General features: G+C 48.8%; 1 protein-coding gene across 4 annotated transcripts in view; it reads left to right on the top strand.

The window, feature by feature from the left end:
* The first annotated feature begins 10015 nt into the window (after nt 1–10015).
* ZHX2 (zinc fingers and homeoboxes 2) overlaps nt 10016–24163 on the top strand; it is a 161942-nt gene continuing 147794 nt past the window's right edge. For 3 of the 4 annotated variants that reach the window (XM_042924130.1, XM_042924129.1, XM_042924127.1), the window contains exon 1: nt 10016–10337. The gene's annotated coding sequence lies outside the window, so the exon portion shown is untranslated. Of the gene's footprint in view, nt 10338–20742; nt 21803–24163 lie in introns of those variants that run through there. The other variant, XM_042924131.1, reaches the window with a different exon arrangement.

The raw sequence follows: 24163 nt of genomic DNA on the forward strand, positions 1-24163 counted from the left end.
CTTCTTCTTCAACCAGCCAGAAAAATCTGTCTGCTTTTAAAGGGCTCACATGATTAGATCAGGCCTATCCAGATAATCTTCATAATCTCTGGATTTTAAGGTCAACTGATCTGAGGCTTTAGTTACATTTGCAATACCTTTTCACAGTAGTGCCTAGCTTAGTGTTGGAATAACCAGGGGCGAGGGATCCTGGGGCCATCTCAGAGTTCTACCTACCACAAACTCCATGTTAGGTAAGGCACGAGGACAGGGATGCCTGGCAAATTACCCATCCCTGAGGGACTCACAGCCAAGTGGCCATGGTAAATACAAAGAAGGGAGTGGATTGCAAGGCAGCAATTCTAATTCAAGGAAAATGCAATATTCCGTAGGACTTCAGAAGAGGCAGGTTTCACTCTCCTGGGAGGAGTAGAAGGCTTCCCAAAGGAAATGACGTTTGATTTGAGTCTTGCAGCATAGGAAGCGTGAAGGCATTCCAGGTAGAGGGTGTTCCATGTACAAGGATGGAAAAGACTAGCAAATTTAGGCAGTGACCAGGAACCCAGCGATGCTGAGTCTTAAGAGGACAAGGTTAGAAGAAGGGAGAAAGAAGACTGGGCTGGAAAGCTAGACTGGCAAGATGACCCGTGCCACCCTAGAGAAATGGGAAGCAACGGCCAGATTGTAAGTGGGGAAAAGACCTAGCAAGCTCCGTGTTTTCGGTGACAGCAGGGATAATGAGGGCAGATACGGGAGCCAAGAAAATGAGTTAGTTGGCGTCTACCACATTTCGAGTTCCTCAAACTAACCTTATGCTCTCAGAGGGAACGATACTAACTGATGGATCCAGGAGAGGCAGACAGGTGTCAGCGGGGTATGAGACGTGCAGTGCTGGTAACACGTTTGGCGCATGGGATGCTTTCAGATGATGCACGGACACAGCAGTAAATGGCTCTGACTGAGAGAGAGAGCTACTGCTTTTCCATTCTCTTTCCATCCTTTTAATTAGCCCCAAAAGAACTTCTCGCTTTGCAGGTAGTCTGTCTTTAACACCTAACACCTTTATCCTCGGGTTCTACCTTCTGCAAATAACAGTATCTAGCTAGATTAATAGCACTGTGTCTCCCCATAGATTACTTTTACTGTTCCTTTCATTTGCTACAATCAGTATTGGATTTTTTCCACTGGGATAAAAAGCTTTATTATTATTATTATTATTATTATTATTATTATCATCATCATTATCATATAAGTATGTTTACATTTCAAATGTGATCCAATATAAATTTAAAATGTTATATAAATAATACTGTAGATGTACGTATGCTGCTGGGGCAAAAATTGTGAAGGTGGTTTATGAATGAGTTAATTTGGGACACAGGTCTAAGAGGGAGCAGGCAGGATTTGCGATCAGTCTAACTTGGGTACAAGTCCCACTTCTAACTTACTAGCTGGACGACCCGTGAATGAATCATAAACCTCTTTGTGCCTCAGTTTCCTCCTTAAGGAGTTGACGCACCCTCTCAGAAGGTGGTAACGATTAGATAAGACAAAATGAAAGACTCTTCTAGGTGCCTCATACATAGTAGGCACTTGGATCTCCTGGTGTGCATCTCTGAAGAAGGAAACCTCAGTTTGGGGCAACACCAAAAAGGACTTGACTCCAGCACTTACTGAGTATCTGCGTTTGGTAAAAATTACCTGAAGGCATTCATCGGCTTAGTATCTGGGACCTGTGGGCAGGGGCAGTTTTTAGGCTGAATCCAGCTGTTTTGAGAGAAACAATTCATATTAGGAAAAGGTTTTGACTCAGGTTGGCCAGCGCAGGCACCCAGTGCCTTGTCCTGACCTTCTCTATGATCTCAGAATGCTTCTTCCTGCACAGATCAGCTGGAAGTGCATCTGGAACCTTCAGAGATATGTGCAAATGAAGATATGTAGAAAATACTTCCCATTTTAGGTATCTAGTGCCGTGTAATTAACCACCCCAAAACTTCGTGATGCTGAATGTCTACCATTTTGCTATCATCTCTCACAATTCTGTGGGCTGACTGGGTTACACTGGGTAGTTCTTTTGCTCTGTGTGACATCAGCCAGGGGTGTTGTCACCTGGAAGGCCAATTAGTCTACAGCATCCAAGATGACTCACGTGGCTGTAGTCTGACTGGGTGTTAGCCAGCAATCAGCTGGAGCTGTTGTCCCCTGAATCCTGGTTTTCTTCCATGTGCCCTCTCCAAGAAGTTTGGGCTTCTCACAGAATGATGGCAGGATTCTAAGAGGAAGGAAACAGAAACTACCAGTCTCTTAAGGCCTGGGCTCAGATGTCCCAGAATATCATTTCCATTCATTCCAAGCAATCACAGGACTAGTCCAGAGTCGAGGGAAGGGGATATAAACTCCACATCTTAATGGTGAAGTATTTTTCATACAGGGAGGGAAAGGATTGATGGAAGCCAACTTAGAAGACTGTACCACACCTCCTAAAGCTTTCACTTTTTGCAAAGGTTGTCAGTCTAAAATTATGTGTATATTTGAACCCAGCAAATATCTATCTAGGAATTTATCTTAAGGAAGTAATCATGGATGACTCAACACAATGTTGTCCATTGGGGGGGGTGGGGTTGAAATTACCTAATATTCAACAGTACTGGACCAGTTAAATTCAATGGGGTTTGAGGACAGTGTTTTGAGTGTCTATACCCTGGAAGCAGACAGAGTTAAGCTTAAAGCCCAAATTCACCACTTAAAATTTGGGCGACTTAACTACCCTCTGTAAGTCTCAGTTTCTATAACTGTAGGAGATAAAATATGGGTTTGTTGTGATGAGACATGGAAAAGATTCAACACATAGTGAATGATCACTAAATGTGAATTGCCGTTATTGTTTGTAGTCATTAGTGCTATGATTTTAGTACAAATATTTCTAGATCCCCCCATCTCCTGGCACATAACACTTCTATGTCTCCATGTGGGTAACTTTGTGACTAGTTCCGACCAGTAAGTAATAAGTAAAAGTGATATATTACTTCCTGGCTGAACGTTTAATTGTCTGTACAAGATCGTTTTCCTCTTCTAGAATGATTGGCAAAGTCTGATGCACGTGTTGACTGCTTTGTTAGCTGGAGTCCCTGAGTGACTGTGATGGTCAGAGTCTCCTTGCTAACCCTTCACAGACAAGTAGCAAAAGCAAGAAATACAGCGGTTTTAAGTTACGGAGCTCAGGGGGTTATTAGTTACTGCAGCATATTTTAGCCTGTCCTGACTAGTCAATGCTGTTTTTGTCATTCAACCTTGCAGTGAACAACAGTATTAGGATCCCATTAAATGTAGCATATAAAAAAGGTATTTAAATTCTCAATGACAACGGGTGGCGGGGTGGCTCAGTTGGTTAAGCGTCTGACTCTTGATTTCAGCTCAGGTCATGATCTCACTGTTCGTGAGATCAAGCCTCAGGTCAGCTCTGTACTGACAGTGCAAAGCCTGCTTGGGATTCTCTCTCTCCCTCTCTCTCTCTCTCTGCCCCTCCCCTGCACGTGCACTCTCTCTCTCTCTTTCTCAAAATAAATAAACTTAAAAAAATTCTTAACAAGAAAAAATAGTCCTTATATAAGGGCCACCTTCACTATAGAGGGTTCACTATACACAGGGACACTTAAAATATGTTTGTATTTCTCTCCCACCAGATTCCCTTCATCACTCATCCAAATATCAGCTCGACAAAGAGGCTATTTCTTTCTGTCCTTTTACCAAGCTTTATTCATGCTCATGGAATTTATCACTACCTGTTGTATCACCTATTTACTTATCATCTGGATCCAATATAAGCTGTGTATCCCAGGTCCTAAAAACAGTGTGTGAAACAAAGTAGACAATTTTTTAAATTTAATGTAGGCATACATATATAGCAAAATGTTCATGGTGCTTTTTTCGCGGTTGTAAAATTGAGTGCTATCTATCCATTTCTCTAATGTATTTATTTTCGCTATGCATTCTTGCAACAAATATTTTATTTATGTGAATTTTTGACGTTTTCAATGATTAATATGTATTATTTTCACATGAGAAATGATAATAATAGGTAACATTTACTGAGCACTCACCATGGGTCAAGCACTAAAGCTCAATACTTTACATGAATTATCTCAACCTCCCTGGGAGTCAGGTATAATCATCATCCCCATTTAGTATTCACAGATAAGGATACTAACATTTAGAGAAGTTAAATGAACACCGGGGCTGGAATTCAAACCCCAGAGCCTCTACGCTATAGCCAAATAACTAACTTGACAATGTATACATCAGGATGCACATATAAGCTCATTATAAAGAATAAATAGGAACATTCACACACGTTGTCTCATTGGAAGCTCACAGAAATGTTATGAAGGTAAGCCAGCAGGCATTATGATCCCCACTTCAAAGACCGAGACTTGGGCCCATGTGACTGTGTCTTGCCATCTGCCTCCTACCACATCTTTGCAACAGGTGTTTCCTCCTCCCCCGCCCCCATCAGCCTTCCCCCCACCCCCCACCATACTTGGCTATGCACATCTTTTTTAGCTCTGTTGCATACTGACAGAAGACACAGTTCTGTTTCTCAGGGGCAAGCTTGGGCTTTGTTGCTTATGAGCAAATCTGCATGGGGATTAATATAAGCCAGAAGTTAGGAGACCCACGTTCTGGTCGTGGCACTGTCACCAACTGAGAGCCTCAGTTTTCCCGCCTGTGAAATGAGCTGGTTGAAGAAACAGATCCCTAAGGACCGATGCCGAGGTAATGCTTTGCAGGCTGAGAATCCAAAGGAGGAGGGACCAGTGATGTTCTTCCACATCAGACTCAAAGCCCAGGCACCCCATAGAAATAGAAGCCTGCACCACAGGAAATGAAGTGCTTAGCAAAGATCATTCTCGGTAAACAGAAAATGTATAGTCTCTCTCTTTTTTAAAGTTTATTTATTTATTTTGCGAGAGAGAGAGAGAGCAAGGGAGGAGCAGAGAGACAGGGAGAGAGAAAATCCCAAGAAGGTTCAGCACAGTCAGTGCAGAGCCCGATGCAGGGCTCAAACTCACGAGCGGTGAGATCATGACCCTGGCTGAGATCAAGAGTCAGACGCTTAACTGACTGAGCCACCCAAGTGCCCCAGAAAATGTGTACAGTCTTGAACAGAATTGACTCCCTATTACTGGATGAGCCCTGACAAGAGCACACTTCATTCATTCATTTATTTCACAATCACTTATTGTGCACCTATGTACAATGCCCCAGGCAGGCTTTTAAGCACGGGAATATGATAGTGAATGAAACAAAGTACCTGCTTACAGAAACCTTACGTTATAGTGGAGAGACAACAAACAAATGAATACGCACATATAAAATACCATATGATAACAAAGACCTTGCCAGGTGATAATTCTCTTCCAGGATATTGCAAAAGAGAGTCTGATAGGGCCATACTTTGGTCCCCTTTTGATACAATAGCAAATGATGAAAAAGGGCACAGAAATAACATTAGCCTTGCAGTTAGAAGACCTGCTGTCAAATCGTGGTTCTGCATTTAGTCTGAGAACTTGAAAACTACTACACACTGTATACCATCATTGCAACCTTATTAGCTTCAGCGACCTTCTCTGTAAGACGTAGATGGTAGTATCCACCGTGCTTACCTTACAGGAATGCTGCAAGGATCAAGCCAGACTGTGAAGTCCGAGAACTAGCAAGCTCTGAGTTTTCCCGACTTTGTAAACTCTCTGTTCTACACTCCTTGCAGGTTCAGATTTCTGCTAAGTCAAGCTCCTGCTATAAACTTGAAAACTGTCAAGTCCCAGCTTTGATCCTACCAAGGATATGGGATTCCATCTCACAGCACAAGACATTTTGTATCAAACCACGGAGTGAGGGGTTGCAGACATGTGAGGAAACAGCATCTGTCTAGCTTGCTTCCTTTTTTCCTCCACTTGCAGGTATTTGGCAAAGCAATCTGAATATTCCAAAAGGTCACCCTCTATCTCGCTTCTTTATAAGTTGTGTCCGTAGTGGCTGTTCTGTGCTACAGTTGGTAAATTGATATTTAATACTTTTCACTTCTGAATCTTATAATGGAAAAATTAAATAAATGTAACATGTCCAAGGATATATACCAAAATTATAACCAGTACCTGTTTGGACTGCTGACAATTACTTTCTTCTTCTTGCTGACTTCTCTGTATTTTGTGCTTTCTTTTTTCATTCATTTAAAACATATTTACCTAGGGATCAGACAGCTGGAAGGGGCGATCCTGCAATTCACATCTTAATTCCAAATCTTTCTGCTCTGCCACCTTTCCTTTGTGTTTATAAACCAGTGTGGATTTGTTGTCATTTGATTAGGGGCTTCTCAGGGATAATGCTATGTTTTTGGTTTCTTCTCCTCCTGCAATTTCTAAATTTGCAAGACTTCTCAGCCGGGCCTGGTTCTCACCCAATTAAGAACAGAAGCTGTTTTCTCCCCACTGGGCATCTATAAAACACCAGGATGGACTCTTGTCCTTCCTTGGTTTTGAAGCCACTAGACGAAGATTTGAATCCAAATTCAAATTGGCTGGGTGACTTCGGAGAAGCGTCTTAACCTCTCTGAACAGCAGTTTCGCCATTTGTAAGATGAGGGAGACAATACACGCAGGGTAGGTGGTTCTAAGGATTTGACAAGATAATGCATACAGGAAGGGCTGGCCCCTAGTAGAGCCTCAATATGTGATTGCTGTTAATGAAAGTAGTCTTGGGAAACACTAGATGCCGTTCTAGGCTGGGGGATAGGGGAGAGGAATTCAGATTGTTACCAAAAGGTAGAATCATGCAATCAAGAACTCTGGCTCAGGCCTCTAATGAACTCAGTTCTGAGCCTCGACTTCCTCCTCTGTAAAATGGGCATGATAATGTAACTTACCTTAACAGTGGTTCTCAAAAGGTGATCCGAGGACCCTGGAGGCCCCCAAGGCTCTTTCAGGGGTCCCTGAAGTCAAAAATCATTTTCATAATAGGGCAAAAATATTACTTTCCCTTTTCACTCTCATCCTCTCACACATATACAGTTTTCCCGAGGCTCTGTGACCTGTCATGGTTGTCATTGCTCTGACGGCTAACGGAAAGTGTGTCTGTAAATCCCTGTTTTTGTTTTTTTCAATTGAATTTCTAATACGGTAAACATCAATAGGTATACAGCTCACATGGGCAAAAGCTATTTGGGGTCCTCAATAATTGTAAGAGTTTAAAGAGAACTGAAACAAAACATTGTAAGAATTGCTGCCCGATAGAGTTGTTGGAAAGATTAAGTAGCAACGGGCATATGGCGGACAAAGCACTGCATAAACATTACCTTTATCATCATGGATTCCAAAGCTCCTGAATCATATCAGATAAGGGTCCATCCACTCCACCTACGCGTAGAGCAAATTGAAATCATAGCACTTAATGCAAAGTCACCCTTGGTTTATTCCCTGCTGTTTGTTTAGGTAGTGAAAGTTCAGTCCATGTTAAACTTTGAACAATTTGCAGACAACAGCACATCAGAAACCTCCACAGTGTCCATGACATATAAGTGACCTGTAGACAGGGGGACTTGGTGGACAGTCCAGAGGACTACCCTGCTTGGCTCAACCCTGCCCCTTCCCACCCTGTTAATCTCTCACCAGCCAGAAGCAGATGGTAACAAGGTAGGGGCACAGGAAACTTGACTTCTAGAAAATGCTCCTAAGTGATGGACCATCAAGAGGAGATGCAGTCTCAAAATGGGAACAGTTTCCTTAAGGCTTCCATAATTTCCGTGGAAACAAACTGAGAGCTGCGCTTACTTTGGGGCACGGGGAGCGAAATGACCTGGAAGAGTCAAGGGTAAGCAATATAAAATTATTAAATTTGGCAGGGGGGTCCTTTTTTCCCCCCTGTATTCTTCTGGCACACCCTTGGGGGAAGAAATATAAAACAGTGTTCTTAGACTCTCGTGTTTATGGCAAATACATTAGGATCTTAGAAGTTATCAAATGAGTCTGAGAAAGATGCAACACGATCTGGGTCATGGTCTGCGATGAAGTTCTTAATGAATACGTTAAGAGCTGCATCAGCGATACGATGCATCGCTTCTTGGGTCTGTGAGCGTCACACAAGAGACCCCTCCCAGGCCAGGGCCTTGTTGTCTGCGTCATTAAAAAACAAAACAAAAAAACCAAAAAAACCAAAAAAACAAAAAACAAAAAACGCCACCAACAAAAAACCAAAACCAACAGACAGACCCTACATGAGCAATAACCGAACAAACAGGTGCAGACCAGTAAGAAAATTTTGCATATGAGCTATTTTTATTGTCAAAACTTCTGGAGACCCAAAGAGCTCTGTTAGAGAAATTGGAGCCCCAAGGGAGACCGTAGAAAAACGTTGTTCAGCCAGTTTCTTGTCCCCAGTCTAGAAAACGAAAATGTCAAAAGGTCACCCAGTGCCTTGGCCACGCAGTCAGCCCCCTAGGCCAGCCGTCCCCACTCCAGTCCCCGTCCTCGCCTCTGGCCACTCCGCCGCGCACGGCCACCTGTTGCGGTCCTGGCGCCCAGAGCTGCGTCGCAAACCGCCGCTAGAGTTCGTTCTAATTCCCCGGAGCAGAGGCTGGCCGGGAAGCCCCGACGCTCCGCGCCTGCTAATCCTCAGGGCGGGCGGGGACTCCGCAGAGCCTCCCAGCCCCAGGCTCCCTTTGTTTTCTCGCTGCGCTCAGACTGTCAGAAGTAGACCCCAGACAACATCCCTCGGCCCGGTTCTGCTAGTGCACGCCTGCGCCCAGCTCAAGCGGGGAAAGGCTGACGCGTCCACATGCCCTTGGAGGGAAACCGGGTCCGTCCGGGCAGGAATGTGCGGCGCAGACAGGTTGCCCGCTGAGATTCCGAAGCGTCCCCGGGATCCGAATTCCTTAGGGCTCCTCAGCGTAGCACTGCTGCAGGAACGCCGCGCCCAGAACGCAAGTTCACGGGTACCGCGCCGCAAGCGAAGGGCAGCGAGATCTTGGCCCGCCCGTACTCTAAAACGCCCGAGGGGAGCCAGGGGGCGGCAGTTAGGGATCTCTTCCCTCCGGGAACGCCAGAGTCCCAGTTCCGAAAGCGACCCGCCCAGCTTCCGAGGGACTTCCCTGCGAGCGCCGCAGGGGTGTGCATTTCTCCGAGTCTGAGAATCCCAGCGAACGGCGGCCCGACAAGAGTTTAAGTCAGCTCCCGGGGCGTCTGTTTGTTTATTGGCTCTTAAGGGAAAAAGTTTGAGGATCTTTAACTAACCTCAGACCTGGCGCAAGCGCAAATCACCGAATCTCCCCAGCAAAAGTCATCTAATTTCAAGTCGTTATATAAGTGGGGGCTCTTTCTCACCCTCCCTACCCCAAGCCCTCTTATTACTATTCCAGGAGCAAAAACGTGTCTCGCTTTAAAAAAAAAAAAAAAAAAAAAAAAATTTTTTTTTTTTTTTTTAGTTATTATTTCCCTGAGTCGGGAGAAGGGAGAAAGCGCAGGCAGCGGCCTGGGCGCGTGGCGGCCCCACCCGAGCACGACCCCTCGTGCTGCGAGAGGGACGCGGGGATCTGGGGTGCCACCCGCTCAGGGCCAGCAGCCGCGCCCCGCGGTCCCTCCGTCTGCCACTCCACGTGGTCAGGATCAACAGTTTGTTGAGCTCATCAGTGACACCTTGAACTTTTCATAAAGAAAATGGGTATTGCACCAGGAGGGTTTGGCCACGGCCGCCGGGCCGGGTCGTGCTTAATATTCAATGATCTCGCTCGCGCCTCCCCCTCCTCCCCTCGCAGAAATTCCACCGAGTCCGTTACTGGGCTCAGACTTTTAAGTTAATTTACTGCCCACCCCCCCACCCCAACCTCGGCTAGTAACCAGCGCCTTTAGGGCTAACCTCCCCCCCAGCTCCCGCCTGAAAATGACATTTCGCCGGCGTCTCCGGAGGGGGCTGAATTTCACTTTGTAACTTTCTGCGGAACCCGAGCCCGGGTGGCAGCTCGGGTGGTGGTATCGTATGCAAATACGCATGCTGACGTTACAGATCATGTGGGTTTTGGCGTAGATTCCCCACTGATCGAGACATTTTTTTTTCCCCTTTTTTTTCCTTCTTTTTTTTTTTTTTTTTTTTTCTTTTTAAAATTTTGGCCACTGTTCCCCGTACGGGGGCTTTTCCTGTCCGTCTGTCTGGCAGGCTGGCCGTGCCCCTCTTTCCCACGGAGCCCGAGCCCGGCGCCCGGTGGGGAGTGGGGAGTGGGTGGGGGGAGCCAGCAGAGTTCCATTTTGGAACGCCCGTGCCGCGTCTCCGCGCTCCCAGCCCGGGTCCCCGCGTCCCCAGCCCCGGCGCAGGTAAGAAACTTCGCCTCGGCGCCCGGCACCCCCCGCCCGGCGCCGCCAGCCCCGAGCCCCGCACGCCGGGCGCCGGCCACTCCAGCCCAACTTTCCCACCGCCGCCGCCGCTGCCGCGGCTCCCGAAAATGTGTTGTTAATGGGACTTGGCCGGGTTTGTGATTGGAAGAGGGGGTGCGGAGGGGGGGGGGGTGCGGGCCCTTTCGGCGGGTGGGAGGAAAGAAGAGCATCCGGAGGTGGGGGGAGATTTTTTTTTAAGAGTTTTGATTACAAGTTTGGATAAATGGGAGCCAGACCGAGGAGGAGGAGGAGGAGGAAAAACATGTCTACGTTTCCCTATGTCGACATAAGCCACAAAAAAATATGGCGTCCGCTTTCGACAGGGCGTTACGTAGACCCGACTCTGTTTTTATTTATTTATTTCGTGGCCGGCGCCCTCCCCTCCGTGGCCCAGCTGCGGCGCTTTGTGCAAACGGGGCAGGTCCCGCGGGGACTCCGGCGGGACGTGGCCCCGGCCCGGCGGGTTTGGCGGGGGGGGGGGGGGGGGGGGGGGGCGGGGAGGGGGTCTGCGTGTGCGAGCTGCCCTCCCTCCCCCGCGCTCCCCTCTTCTCCCCTCTCCCGGTGACGATTCGCCGTACTGTGGTGGCAGGAAGCATGACGCCGTGGGCTGAGGCTGCCTCTGCTCTCGTCGCCGCCGGTGGCTGCGGGCGGCCGCCCGAGCTACCTGCCGGGGGGCAGGGCCGGAGCGCGGCGCGGGCCCCACGCCCGGCTCAGGTGGCGGGGCGCCCGCGTGTGTGGGGGGGGGTCCGGGGGTGGATCCCCCCCCTCGCTGTCCGCCGCCGGCCGGCCCACGCCCGCGTCCGCCTCTGCCAGCCGAGCCCACGCTCGCCCCCGGAGCGGCAGCTGGCGCTGTGGCGTCCGCCCCACGAGAGGTTCATCTTTGTTGGTGTTGCGGCGTCTTTGTGGCTTCCCCGGGACTTGGTATCCTCGCCTTTGCAAACTTGCCCTTTCCCCGGCCGCTCTGCAGGAGGCTGCGGAGACGGAGAGCAGCGGAAAGTTGGAAACCAGTGAGCATCACAGGACGGTCCCCTTGGCCCCGTAGCTGTGCGGAGAGCTCGGAGGCGGAGGAGGAGGAGGGTGGCTCGTTAGGCTGGGGAGAAAACTTGGGGAAGCCAAGTTGTGATTTGCTCGGGCTTCCACCTGATTGATCGGCTTCAAAGCCAGTGGGGTCTCTGCCTGCCTTCAGCTGTTTGGGGATGGCCTTTTGTTTGTCCGGAGGTGGGGAGGGGGAAGGTGGGGGAATGGTGACTTTCCCTGGACCCGTCCCCTTTGGAAGAGGTATTGCCCGGCGGGCCCCGGGGTCCCCTGAGTCTTGTCAGGCCCTAGAATTCTTCCCCCACCTGATCTCTGATGATCTCCTTATCTCCCAAGTTAGCAGCTCACCAGGTCTGAGGCAGGCCCCGATGGGCAGGTTTTGGAGGGGCAGGAAGTCCCCCTCTTCATCCCCTGGGTAGTTCAGACCTACACTTACCCTCTTAAAACATCACACACACACAGGCACACACTCTCAGACTTGCAATACACTCACACTCCTTTATGTAGAGCAGAAATTAATGCCTGTTGAAGTGAAGGGGGTGAGGTTCTGAGGGCTCTTCAAGATTTCAGTCAAAAGGTGATTTTCTATTTATGAGGGCCCTGAGTTTAAGCAGTTCAGTCCCAGGGCAGTAATGTCAAAAAGCATTTGGATGACAACCAAGTGGAATAAATATCTTGTAAAATGGCGTGTTTAAAAGTAAAAATAGATTAATGGAACCCTCAAGTGCTTCAATGGAACTAACATAAAGGGTTGATTCAAGTTTAAAGGGAAAATTATATTAAGCCATATACACATCTTCTTTCACTGCCCCGGGGGGTGGGGAATCTACAAGTAAGACTGAAATGTGTCACCGACAGGAACAGGGACCTGTGATCCGTGGGAATCTCGTTGGTGTGGAAACGCTGTGCTCTTTGATCGTTCTTGTGTGCATGTACCTTCTGGCCAGGTTTGATGTCAACTAGGATCCAGCTGAAGTTAACAGCTCTTAAGGGGCAATTCAGAGGTCAGTGATTTAGGGAACATCAGATGTATTAACCAATCCCCATTTAAAGGAAAAGATCAAAATGACAGTGTTTGTGGGCACTCCAGAAGGGTATTCTCCCGATGTAAATGCAGCGTATCTTGACGTGCGGAAAGGTGATCCCCATACCAAGGGTCTCACCTCCATCAGGGCTGTGGGATTGAGTGGGATGCCTGGTGTTTGGCAAAAAGAATAGTGACGATATTTGATAACGACTGCTAATGTTTACTGTTTTCATATGCCAGGCACAATGGTTAGTTTTTTGTGTGCTTTATCATTTAGTTCTTAGCATAACCCTGTGAGATAAGTGCAATTATTATCCTCAGGTTACAGTTGAGGAAACTGAGGCTCAAAGAGGTGAAGGAATTTGCCCAGAGCTGCAGAGCAGAAAGTGAAGTCAGTGTTCTGAGCCGGGCCCTATTTCTTAGCCTTAAACACTCCTGTTACAGCAGTTCTCATTGGAACGAGTCCTCATTAGAAGGGAAAAGTAAAGGGACAGGTGTAGTTATGAAAAAGAAGGAACAGTGACACTGCCCTGGGGTCTGAACTCCAGAATTTTCCTGGGTTTTATTCCTTCATTCACTTATTTAGCAGCTACGTGTTGATTTATTTGTTCATTCAGCAGCTGTGATAGTCATCATCCTAATAAGAGTGCAGTCATTAAACACTTTTATATGCCAAGAACCCTTATAAGTGCTCGTGATTATTTTGTCTTCGTGACATCCCTGGGGGGTAAGTACTGTCAGTTTCTCCTTTTTATGGATGAGGAAGCAGAGGCACAGAGAGCACAGAGGTTGCCCAAGACCAAACAGTAAGAGCACCAGACCCCAGAACACGCACACTTTGACCCCAGAACCAGCTCACTCCAGTGCGCTGCGCTAGACATTATGGAGAGACTGGCGACAGAAAGCCCCCTAACCTCAATGCAAAACCCTGCTCCAGGCACTGTGGAGGTGCTGGCGGGGTCCAGACCCCCTACCCCCGAGGAATCTGAGCAGACCGGCAGGCCCAATCAAGCAGGATTAACTAAGTGCTGTAATTGAGAAAAGTACTGCGGAAGCACAACGAAGGGTGTAATTATTGTGCTCTGAGGGAATCGTGGAGGTTTTCCTAAAGGGGGTGGCATCTGAACTGACCCATGGAATGAGAAGGAACAATGTCTGGAGGTGTGTCAGATATGATTGTATTCAGCTGTTAGCAGCAGTGATCCTGACCACTGGTGACGTAGCCAGATGGGGGCTTACTCGTGTCAGACAAGAGGGGGGAGTGGGACGATGCCTGGGCTGTACCACTGGGGACCCAGGCTCTGTCTTTCCACTACACCATCCTTAGCTGTAGGCCTCCAATCCCAGGTGTGTGTTCTTGAGGTGGAAAGGTGGCTGCCACGTGTCCGGGCTTCACATCTCCATCCCAGGAAAGAGAAAGCAGGATGAACGAGGCATTGAACGTGTGGCTACTAGGGCTTTACTGTTACATTGGGAAGAGATGCCCCTCTCAGGGACTTCTGTCCTTGGTTCATCAACCAGAACTGCACTGCCCGGCCACCCACACGTACCAGGGAGGGCAGCCCTGCATTTTTAAGGTAGGCACATTGCTTCCGTGAACAAACTGGGGTGAATGGTGGGATGGTTGTTGAGTTGGCAGATAAAGTGTGTGTGGCCTAAGAGGAGAAGAGGAAGAAAGGTATTTCTGGTGAAGGTAAAGCTGTGTCCTGGAAGCCGAGCATATTCTGAGGAGGTGGAGAGGGGGATGGAGGGACAGTTGTGCAAAGAGATGATTGCAGACTTGAGGGTGGACGTGGAGGAGGGTGGCTGGTAATCCATAGGTACTGGGGAGCTATGGCAGGTTTCCGAGGACGCGTGTCAAGCATTTAGGAAGGTAAGACTGACAGCAGTGTGCCTTGTGCAGACAAATCGGCTCGGTTCTGGTTTGAAATAAAAAGTTTCAGACCAGGGGACCAGTTTTGCCTTAGGGCAAAAAGAAGACAGAGTGCAGTAAGAAAGTGAGGGATGATGGGGAGCTTTTCTTTTAGGTCCTGCCAATAGGAATCCCAAATTAACCCAATGCTAGTCAGCTGTTACGAGGACGTAAGTAGCTCTCCCTTTTCATAGCTCAGTTACTGAAAGCTGTGGAGGTAGGTACCATTAGTCCCCAGACACTACAGTTGGCCTTTGTCCTGATCCTCAGACTGCTAGGTATTACCTGCATCAGAATAACTTTGGTCATGACCGTTCACCTTTGCTTTAAATGGGCAGGATGATATCAGGAGGCCTCAGAGGCCCTTCTGTTAGGTTCCCCGCTCTGGATTCCTCCAGCAAGGACTGATTCTCTGCTCAATTTATTAGCTACTCTCTAAACCTCAATTTCCTCATCTCGAAAATAGGGATCGTTCTAATAGCTGCCCGATGAGTTGTTGTGAAGCTTTGGAAGAAATTTGTAAAAGAGCTGAGCACAGCGCCTAACACTGTGTTCAGCAAATATCACCTGCTGTCACCATCATCACCACCAGCATCATCACTGTCACTGCCACAACCTCTGGCATGTGACTTTATTGTATCCTTGAGATGCCAAGTGATTAACATACATGGATTTTATCATTGATTCCAAGACCCAGACTGCCCCCGTCTTATTGCATTCCCCCCCCTCCCCCTCACGCATACGCACTGGTTAGTGGCAGGTCCGAGTAACCACTGAAATGGAAAGCCTTCCCAGAAAATCGCCGTGAGACCCCGGTGCAGTGTTCAGGTAGGATAATGTGCTGTGTCATAGTCAAATCCAGACAGCGCGGTTCTGAAAGGATGCCTGACTACTCACATGGCCCCGTGGTAGACGATAAAGTAGACATTGTTTTTAGTAGTGACAAGGTAGTTTCGTTTTTAACTTGGGGGAGGTGGGGGGGGAGTCCCTCCTGGTTCCCCTCCCCCACCCTTCTCTAAAGCCCCCTCCCGGCATCCAACAGGTTGTGATTTTAAGAATCACCCACAATGTGTTTCCTGTTCCTATGCTTATAGTCTTACTTTTAAGAGGGGCCGATTGGGGGTGGTGTGAGTGTGTGTGTGGGTGTGGGTGTATAACAGACCCCCACGGAGAAAAACAGTCGTGACAACAGTGTATCAGTTTCCACCCAAACTTTAAAATGGAATAAAAGAGGCCAGAGCCAGACCTGATTTTCTTGCTTACCCCTCTTGTTTACCACCCTGGTGAACAATTTTCAGTAAAAAGCCACAGTGCACACACACTTTCTTCCTCCCCTCTGCCTGCCTCCACACCTCTAGTACTAGAAACACTTAGTGGACATTAAATCTTATTACAGGGTGTTTTGCTGCGATAGAGTTGCCACATAGAATCTGCAGTGAATGAAATACTTGTACTGTTGATCCATGGGGAATCAGTATTTGTAAGGAGCGTGCCCCCGGCGTTCACTTTGGTGTAAGAGATTTGTGGTATGTTTTGGGGGTGCACAGGCTTGGTTTGGGATAGAAAAGTGAAAAGCGTATGATGGGTTTCCTTTTGGGTTTCAAGCCATGCTTGGTTTACCCCGCAGGGGGAAACCAGCAAAATCTTGGGAACCATTTGCTGTCCAATTCAGTGTGGGCAGTGGACTCATGGATCCCTGGGGCCTCAGAGAGTGTCCAGATTGAGTTAGCTCCTTCTTTGGGAGGGAATCCTCCCTGTTGGGGGCCCTGGACAGACTGTGGGAGAGAGGAGTCTGCTGTTGAGAAAGGAAGAGGGAAGACGTGAGCAAGAGTTTCTGGGCTCCGGGTTCTCCTTGGCCCGGTTGGATGCCTGCAGCTGCAGCTTCTAGACTCCGAAACATCTGCAGAAAACCAAGGAAGGACCAGAAGTCTAAATTGAGGCAGCATGCGTGCATGCCCTGGCTGTGCAAACATTATGGTTTAAGTCAGTGTTGCAGAAAGACTCCAGGAAAACACTCCTCGGTGGGGCTGACGTCCATGCCCCACCCCCAGCTGTCTTGCTCCCCCTCCCGCTTTGTCCCCTCTGACTGGTGAGGCTGAACGAATACAAAGTTCCCTATACCCCCAGAACACCACAGACACACAGTGTTGCTGCCTTAATCACAGCGATGCGTCGCCCAGATTGAGCACCTGCTGTGTACCCGGCCCTCTGCTAAATACTCTCACTATGTCATTCAGTCTGACCATGAGTAGTACTTTGAGAGCAGGGTCGTAGCCCAGTTTTAAAGACAGGAAACCAAAGCTCAGAAAGGTTAGGTACTTGCCGAAGGTCACAGAGAGAAAGTAGCCAAGTCAGGATTCAAATTCAGATCAGTCTGATCCCAAAGCTGATGTCCTTTTTTTTTTAAGTAGTTTTTTTTTTTTTTTAAATTATTTTGAGAAAGAGAGAGACTGAGCACACAAGCCGAGGAGGGGCAGAGAGAGACAGAGAGAGAGAGAGAGAGAGAGAGAGAGAATCCCAAGCAGGCTCCACACTGCCTGCTTACAGGCACTGCCACAGTACCAAGCTGGATGTGGGGCTTGAACCCACGAACCGTGAGATCATGACCCGAGCCGAAGTCAAGAGCAGGACGCCTAACCGACTGAGCCACCCACGTGCCCCGCAAGGCTGATGCTGTTAGTCATCACCAGGTCTTTCTGAAATCTTGTGGAGGTGCCCCACCCCAGCCTAGGAGGAAGTATGGGGAGAAGGGACAGTTTTAGAATGTGCTTCTAGACGGTCTGATTGCTTTTCTGCTAAAGGGGTGTAGGGGTGTGGGCGTTCATGCATGCGTGAGGATGCGTGTGTGTAAGTTTAGTCAAAACAAGAGAATTCCAAATCCATGCTTGTGATCCAACTGCCCCACCCCAAAAAGACAACTCTAAAGCCTCCAGCAGTGTCTATGACAGAACATTCCCCAGGGGGCACTGCCCCCTTTCCACCCTCTCCTTGGCTGTAGGGAGGAGGAATCCCAGCGGGCTACAGGCTGCGCTCCCGGGACTGATGAGAATCCGGGTGCTACTTTCAGGATGCTGAACAGCCTTGCCAGCCAATAGGGGAAGGAGATGGAGGGAGCAGGCGTTGGGAGAGGAGATGGCTGTGTTGCTGTTTTTATACAATAAAAGAGGATCATTGTAATTGGGAGCCCTTGAATCATAACACGTCTGCCTATGGCTCTCTCCAGCTGCAGAGCCATTTAGTTAAATAGCGCACAGAAAACTCCTTTCAGCAGATATTACTTTCCCGCTGTTCTTAAATACAAGACTGAGCTGAATTGCTGTAAGGACAAAGCCATCTCAGCGCCCCCCCCCCCCCGCCCCCGCCTCCCGCCCCGGGTATACCCAGAGCCCTCGCGGAATTTCCCTGGCCTGTGGAGGAGGACATTTAGAAATTATTTTCCTTTGCACTGCACCCTTGCCTTTTTGGAAGCAGCTCCTTTAAGATATTTGCACACAGTCTGGTCAGAGTTGGATGTCATAGTCAAGTTGTTTATGGGGGGTAGTGACCCAGAAGGGGCAGAGAGAGGCCAGAATGCCAGTGCGGGTAGAGATGGGGTGTGTCCTTGCTTTTGGAGGAGGGCGGTGGGAAATGGAGAGATACGGACCGACAACTAGAAGCTGGGAAGACTGCCCCCAGGTCAAGAAATTTAGAGGAAGGGATGGCAGTGGCTCCAGGCAGGAGCAGAGAAGAAGCACAGACCCTCACCTAACCTCCCCTAACAGAGCGCCGAGGGCTCATTACCCTGTACTTTCTTCCCGGGAACTTTGTGTTACAGAATTAATTAGGAGAATGCGGTGAACTTCTGCCAGAGCCGCGCAGTTCAGGAGAGTGGAAGATTTCACAGCGTTCCCAGGAGCAGGGGCTTTTGGGCGCACAGAGCCACAGAGTGGACACGGTTTGGGTCACTCCATGGGTTAATGGTAGACATTCCAAAGATGGAGGGCTGTATTCAGCAGCGTGAAATTGAACACGGCCTGACGTCAGCACTTTCAGAAATGGGATTTATGGGTCTTCTGGTACAAACTCTAATGTCCTCTGGGGTCCCTGGAGGACGATCGTGGGGACCGGGGGATGAGTCTAATAGCAACATGGTGCATTAGTGGGATCAAGGAATGTTCCGGCTGGAAGAAACTTCAGGGAGCACTTAGTCCATCTTAGGGAAACTGAGGCCCAAAGAGGTAAGGGATCACACGATTATATGGCAGAGTATTACTTTCCTCTTCTATAGCTTGAGGCTCTTCGGTTTCCTCGAGCCTTCCCTAACCTAGCCTCTTTTCCTCTGTCCAGTCAACGAACACCTGCCAGAGGATGAAAACGACATCCCTCAGGAAGTCCTCAGTCATTTGGCCCTTAGCAACTGCAGTGATCGTCGCACTGACATTATAGGAGCAATGCTGAGCCCTTTTTGTGGATTAGCTCGTGAGAATCCCAAGAGATACAAGAACCCTTTTATTTCCACTTAACAGGCGAGGAACAGCAGAGTGGGAAGCCCTCTGTCCGAGGTTTCTGGGAGCCAGGCAGTCTTCTTCCGTACTGGTGCTCCCCAGGCATGGGCCCATGCCACCTGTCCTGCCCTCTGTGCACCTGTGGCTCCTCCATATCTGATTAGAACCAGCGGCCAAGCCACCAGCCAGCGCCGAGGGTAACACAAGGGTGCACGTGCAGTTAGGGCTTGACAAAGAGCTTTTTTAAAAATGGTTTTTATTTATTTTGAGAGAGTGTGTATGCGTGGGAGTGGGGGAGGGGCAGAGAGAGCAGAGAGAGAGAATCCCAAGCAGGCTCTGCAATGTCAACACAGAGCCCGACACGAGGCTCCATCTCACAAACCGCGAGATCATGACCTGAGCTGAAATCAGGAGTCAGACGCTTAACTGAGCCACCCGGGCAGACAAAGGGCTTTCTTGTGCATAGTTGGTTTCTTCCCCCCAGTGTGTCGAATGCCAACTGTATGTAGGTTCCTCACACCCTCACACCATCGTCCAGGTCATTTGCACAGCAGCCCTGCTGAGCAGATAGTGTGAAGGTCAGGGCCAGGATTCCAGCACAGGTCTGTGGAATCCAAGACTGGAGCAGTTCTAGCCACATCAGGCATGCTGCAGCCATAACCCACTGATTGGGAGAACTCTGTGGGCAGGGACAGGTCACTTAGGGATACAGAATCACCAGTTGACTGCCCAGGTTAGTTTCCCTGATGTCCCCCTAAAAGTAAAGGAATCTGAGGCACTTCAGGCAACTTTCAGCTGAGCAGCAGATACTTCTTTGAGCATGTTAAGAAGTACCAATTATAATATATGGGGCAGTATGTGCCAAGCCCTGTGCAGCTCTGTACGTGGGTCCTAGAGTTAGCCCCTATTTTAAAATAGCTTACGGTGTAGTGTAGATACCTTAGAATTCACCCAGGTATAAAATGTACAATTAACTGATATCTAGTGTATTTACAGTTGTGTAACCATCACAACAATGTAGTTTTAGAACATTTCTGTCATCTCAAAGACAGATCCTGTGTCCATTAGCAGTCACTTCCCAGCCCCCTCCCAGCCCCCTTCCCCAAGCCTTAGCAACCTGAGCTACCTTCTGTCCTATAGACCTGCCCTTGTTGGACATTCCACATGGGAGAAACCGTGTAATCTGTGGTCTTCCCTATTTAATTTCTTTCGCTTCACATAATGTTTTTGAGGCTCATCCGTATTATAGTATGCATCTGTACTTCATTGTTTTTATGGCTAAATAGTATTCCATTGTGTGGCTATGCCTGCGAGGGCTGCCATCACAAAATGCCACAGACTGGGTGGCTTAAACAACAGGCATTTATTTTCCTACAGTTCTGGAGGCTGGACGTTCAAGATCAAGGTGTCAGCACATTGGATTTCTTCTGAGGCCTCTCTCCTTGGCTCGCAGATGGTTTCCTTCTCACTCTGTCCTCACACGGCCTTTTCTCTGTGCACACACATCCCTGGTGTCCCTCTGTATGTCCAGATTTCCTCTTAAAGGACACCAGGCACATTGCTCTAGGGCCCACACTAATGACTTGTTTTAACTTAGTCACTTCGTTAAAGGCCCTATCTCCAGGGTCATTTGGGTGGCTCAGTCGGTTAAGGGTCCGACTTCAGCTCAGGTCATGATCTCACAGTTCGTGGGTTCGAGCCCCGCGTCAGGCTCTGAGCTGCTGGCACAGAGCCTGCTTGGGATTCTCTCTCTCTCCCTCTCTCTCTGCCTCTCCCCTGCTTTCTCTCTCCCTCTCTCTTAAATAAATAAACATTAAAAAAAAAAAGGCCCTGTCTCTGAATACAGTCACATTCTGGGGTCCTGGGGATAGAGCTTCAATGTATGAATTGGGGGGGGGGGGCGCGGAGCACACAATCCAGCCCATATTTTGTTTATCCATTCACCTGTCAACAATTGGATTTCTACATTTGGGGCATTATAATAATGCTGCTGTGAACACTTGTGTGCAATGTTTGTGTGGAGGTGTGTTTTCATTTCTCTCGGGAGGATACGTGGGAGTGGAACTGCTGGATTGGATGGTCACTCTATGCTTTCCTTTTTGAGAAAACGCCAAGCTCTTCTCCAAAGTGGCAGCACCCTCGCACACTCCCAGCAGCAGTGCATGAGGGTTCTGATTTCGCCGGGTCTTTGCCAGTCCTTGGCATTGTCGTCGGTCCCATTTTACAGGTGAGGAAACTGAGCACAGCGTGGGGAAGGTCAGTCACATGGCTAGCGGGCAGGATTCACGCACTGGTCTGACCAGTGAACTACCCGGGGCCTGGACTGGGTGAGGCAAACGAGGCACCCAGTGTGCAAAATATAAGGTGGTGCTCGCTCCCGGGCTCCTGCAAATGCAGGGTCAGCGCTTGAGAGGGAGTGCCTCCTTCAGTTCTGCGTCCTGGGTGCCTAGTTTGCCACTGCCTCACCCTCGTCCTGGCCTTGCCACTGTGTGTAGGGTACTGTGCTCAGTATTGGGAGCAGGGGAAGGGACACAGATGACCAAGCCCCAGCCTCTTCCCTGGAGGTGTTCTCAGTCTAGCTGGGGAACGTGTGCATTTGCTGGTCTACACAGTGGGCCTAGCTGGACTTGCAGGCCTGGAACCCCTGCTGCTAAGGCCGCTGTGTGAATTATAGGGGGTAACACCTGTAAAGTACTTAGCACAGCACCCGGCACCTAGGCAGTGCCCTAGAAATGCTGGCTCATATTGTTTTGTTATCCGACATATCTCTGACCTCATGTACTATGAGGCTGCCTCTGAGTCACTGTGGTTTGAGGGATATCCCAGTGCCATGAATTGATGACTGGGGGCCACACCCCTACCCCACAGAAGTGGCCATCACCCAGCGAGAGCAGGAACTGGTCATCCAGGCTCTTCAGACCTGCCGAGCCTGTCCTGGCGGACCCTGGTGGGTCCTGTCCCCAGAGCCCAGCGGTGGCTCCACTCGAGCTTCTGGCATTTCCTGGCTGGGCTGTAGTGACGCTCTTGTGTCTGGCTGTGTTACCTCCAGAGCCATAGTGTGATTCCTGTGCTCCCAGGTGTGAGAAAGTACCTGATGGGTAGTGCTTGGGGCCGAGGTGGGGCAGGGAAGGGTGGCTTCCGGTCCTTTCTGCTGAGCTGACAGTCCCCTGGTTTTCTCCAGCTGGGAGAAAGAGCCCTGTGTGTGGCTCCACTTATAACCAGATCAGCCTGCGGGTCTTTCAGGGTTGGGAGGGGTGCACCGATTGATCCTGGTAGGGGATTTGTGGAATCAACTTCAAGATTTCTGGATATAGAAGATATGTGCCAGTTACAAAAATGATAGGAATTTGCAGTCCTTAAATACCACATCTGATCGTGTTTCCTTACCCTCCTAAAAAGCTCCCCATGTCACTGGTTGTCCAGGAGTCACAAACCCAAATGCTTTCAGGGGCTTTGAAGGTAGTATAGAAGAGTGAAGGGGTGAAGTATAGGGCAGTAGAAAGCAGTGGGGAATGGGTCAAAGTGGAAAGCATATGCCCAGTCTAAAGGCATTCAAAATCAATTTTTTCCCATTGTGCTTTCCTGTCTATTCTGAGGACTCCCACTTAGTAACTTCTAACCCGTAGGATCAAGTCCAAATTCCTGACCCTAGCATGGTGGCTCTTGGAGAGCTGACCTCTGCCTACCAGGCTTATTCTACCGTAACTAATTCCCCCGCCCCCTCTGCCATATGCCCCACCCTTCGGCCAGACAAGACTGATGCCTAAACCTTGTGTGTCATCCTTTCCTTGTCATTCCTTTCCACACATAGATTCTTTTCCCTGGAGAGACTGCATCCCCCAAACTTAGCAAGACCTACTCATTCCTGCTATAGAGATACTCGCTCCCTCCTCCGAGAGGCTAGTGTGCCATAGAAATAACCCCTTATAAATCTTAGCAGATAAAACAGAAAAAAAAAATGGATTTTTGTCTGTTTGCACATCTGTCTCCCTGGAAAACTGTGAGCCACCCCCACCCCCCAACCCTCACCGCAAGGGAGACTTTCCTATTTGTCTCCACGTTCCCAGCACCAGCACAAGCCTGGCCCACTTAGTAGGTTCAAAATGAATATCTCTCATGTGATTGGATTGTTACTGAGGATGAGTAAAGGACCCTTTACTGTTTGGGAGCCTGTGCTCTCGGTCAACACAAGTTGGCAGCCAGATGCGTTGCTGCTCGCTGCTGCCCCTGGTGGCAGGTCCTTGACACTGCCTGGAAGGACAGTCAACTGGACCATGTTGTAACAGGAAGCAGTGGAGGAAGCTTCCGTCCCAGGCTGGTTTTGTCCCGGATCCAGGATCTTTTGGCCAAACTCTGCCAAGCTCCCTGCCTCCCTGGCTCAGCCCTACTGCCTCTTCTGGATCTCTGGCCTATCTGTGCAGCCTGGATCCACTGCCTCCCTCCAACTTGTCCCACGTGACACCTACAGCACTGTCACAGGTGTTGTTGCAGGGTCTTTCTACTACTTTCACTATTAAACTTTCTTTTATTTTTATGTTTTTTACAAAGTCTGAACTTGAGACCAAACTCTACTGTAAAGGTGTTAGAGAGGAAGGAAACCAAACCGATTGAATGCTACGTACCAACCATTGAATCTTGTTTTAAATTGTTTCATTTTCCCAATAACCCCACTTGGTAGACGTTTTTATACCTATTTTATGTATGAGAAAATTGAAGTTTTAAGAAATTAGCTTGCCTGAGTTATACGGGAAATGGCCGAGCTGGGATTTAAAGCCAGGTCTGGGTGACATCAGACCCCAGGGGATCTGTGGCCACATCACCATGTTGGAGTGTTAGGTAAAGAGTATTAAGAGTCTGTGTTGGGGCACCTGGCTGGCTCAGTCCGAAGAGCATGTGACTTCTGATCTTAGGGTCGTGAGTCTTTGAGTTCCACATTGGGTGTGGAGATTATTAAAAAAAAAAAAAAAAGTCTGTGTTAAGTGCCTTAGCACATGGGATCCCAGGGACACTGGTTCTGTATTCCCTTCCAGAGTTTAAGATTTTGCTTATGAAAGCCTGCACAGGTAGAATTAGCAACAGGAGCGTCTTTTTCCTTTCCCTTACCAAGTGCTTCTTGGCCAGTTTCTCATTCTCAAGATATTTGTCCTCTCACAGTTTCGTCAACAATTTTTCCCTGCTCTGGGGAGGCGAGAAAAAAATACCTGTCACGAGAGAGATGGCCAGGTTTACTAAATCTTCATAATCTTGCTGGACCATCTTATGTGATGGGAAGATGGTCTCACTGAGATTTCAGTGTACTGAGTGTGTG

Source organism: Panthera leo, chromosome F2, assembly GCF_018350215.1.
Source record: "Panthera leo isolate Ple1 chromosome F2, P.leo_Ple1_pat1.1, whole genome shotgun sequence".
NCBI lineage: Eukaryota > Metazoa > Chordata > Mammalia > Carnivora > Felidae > Panthera > Panthera leo.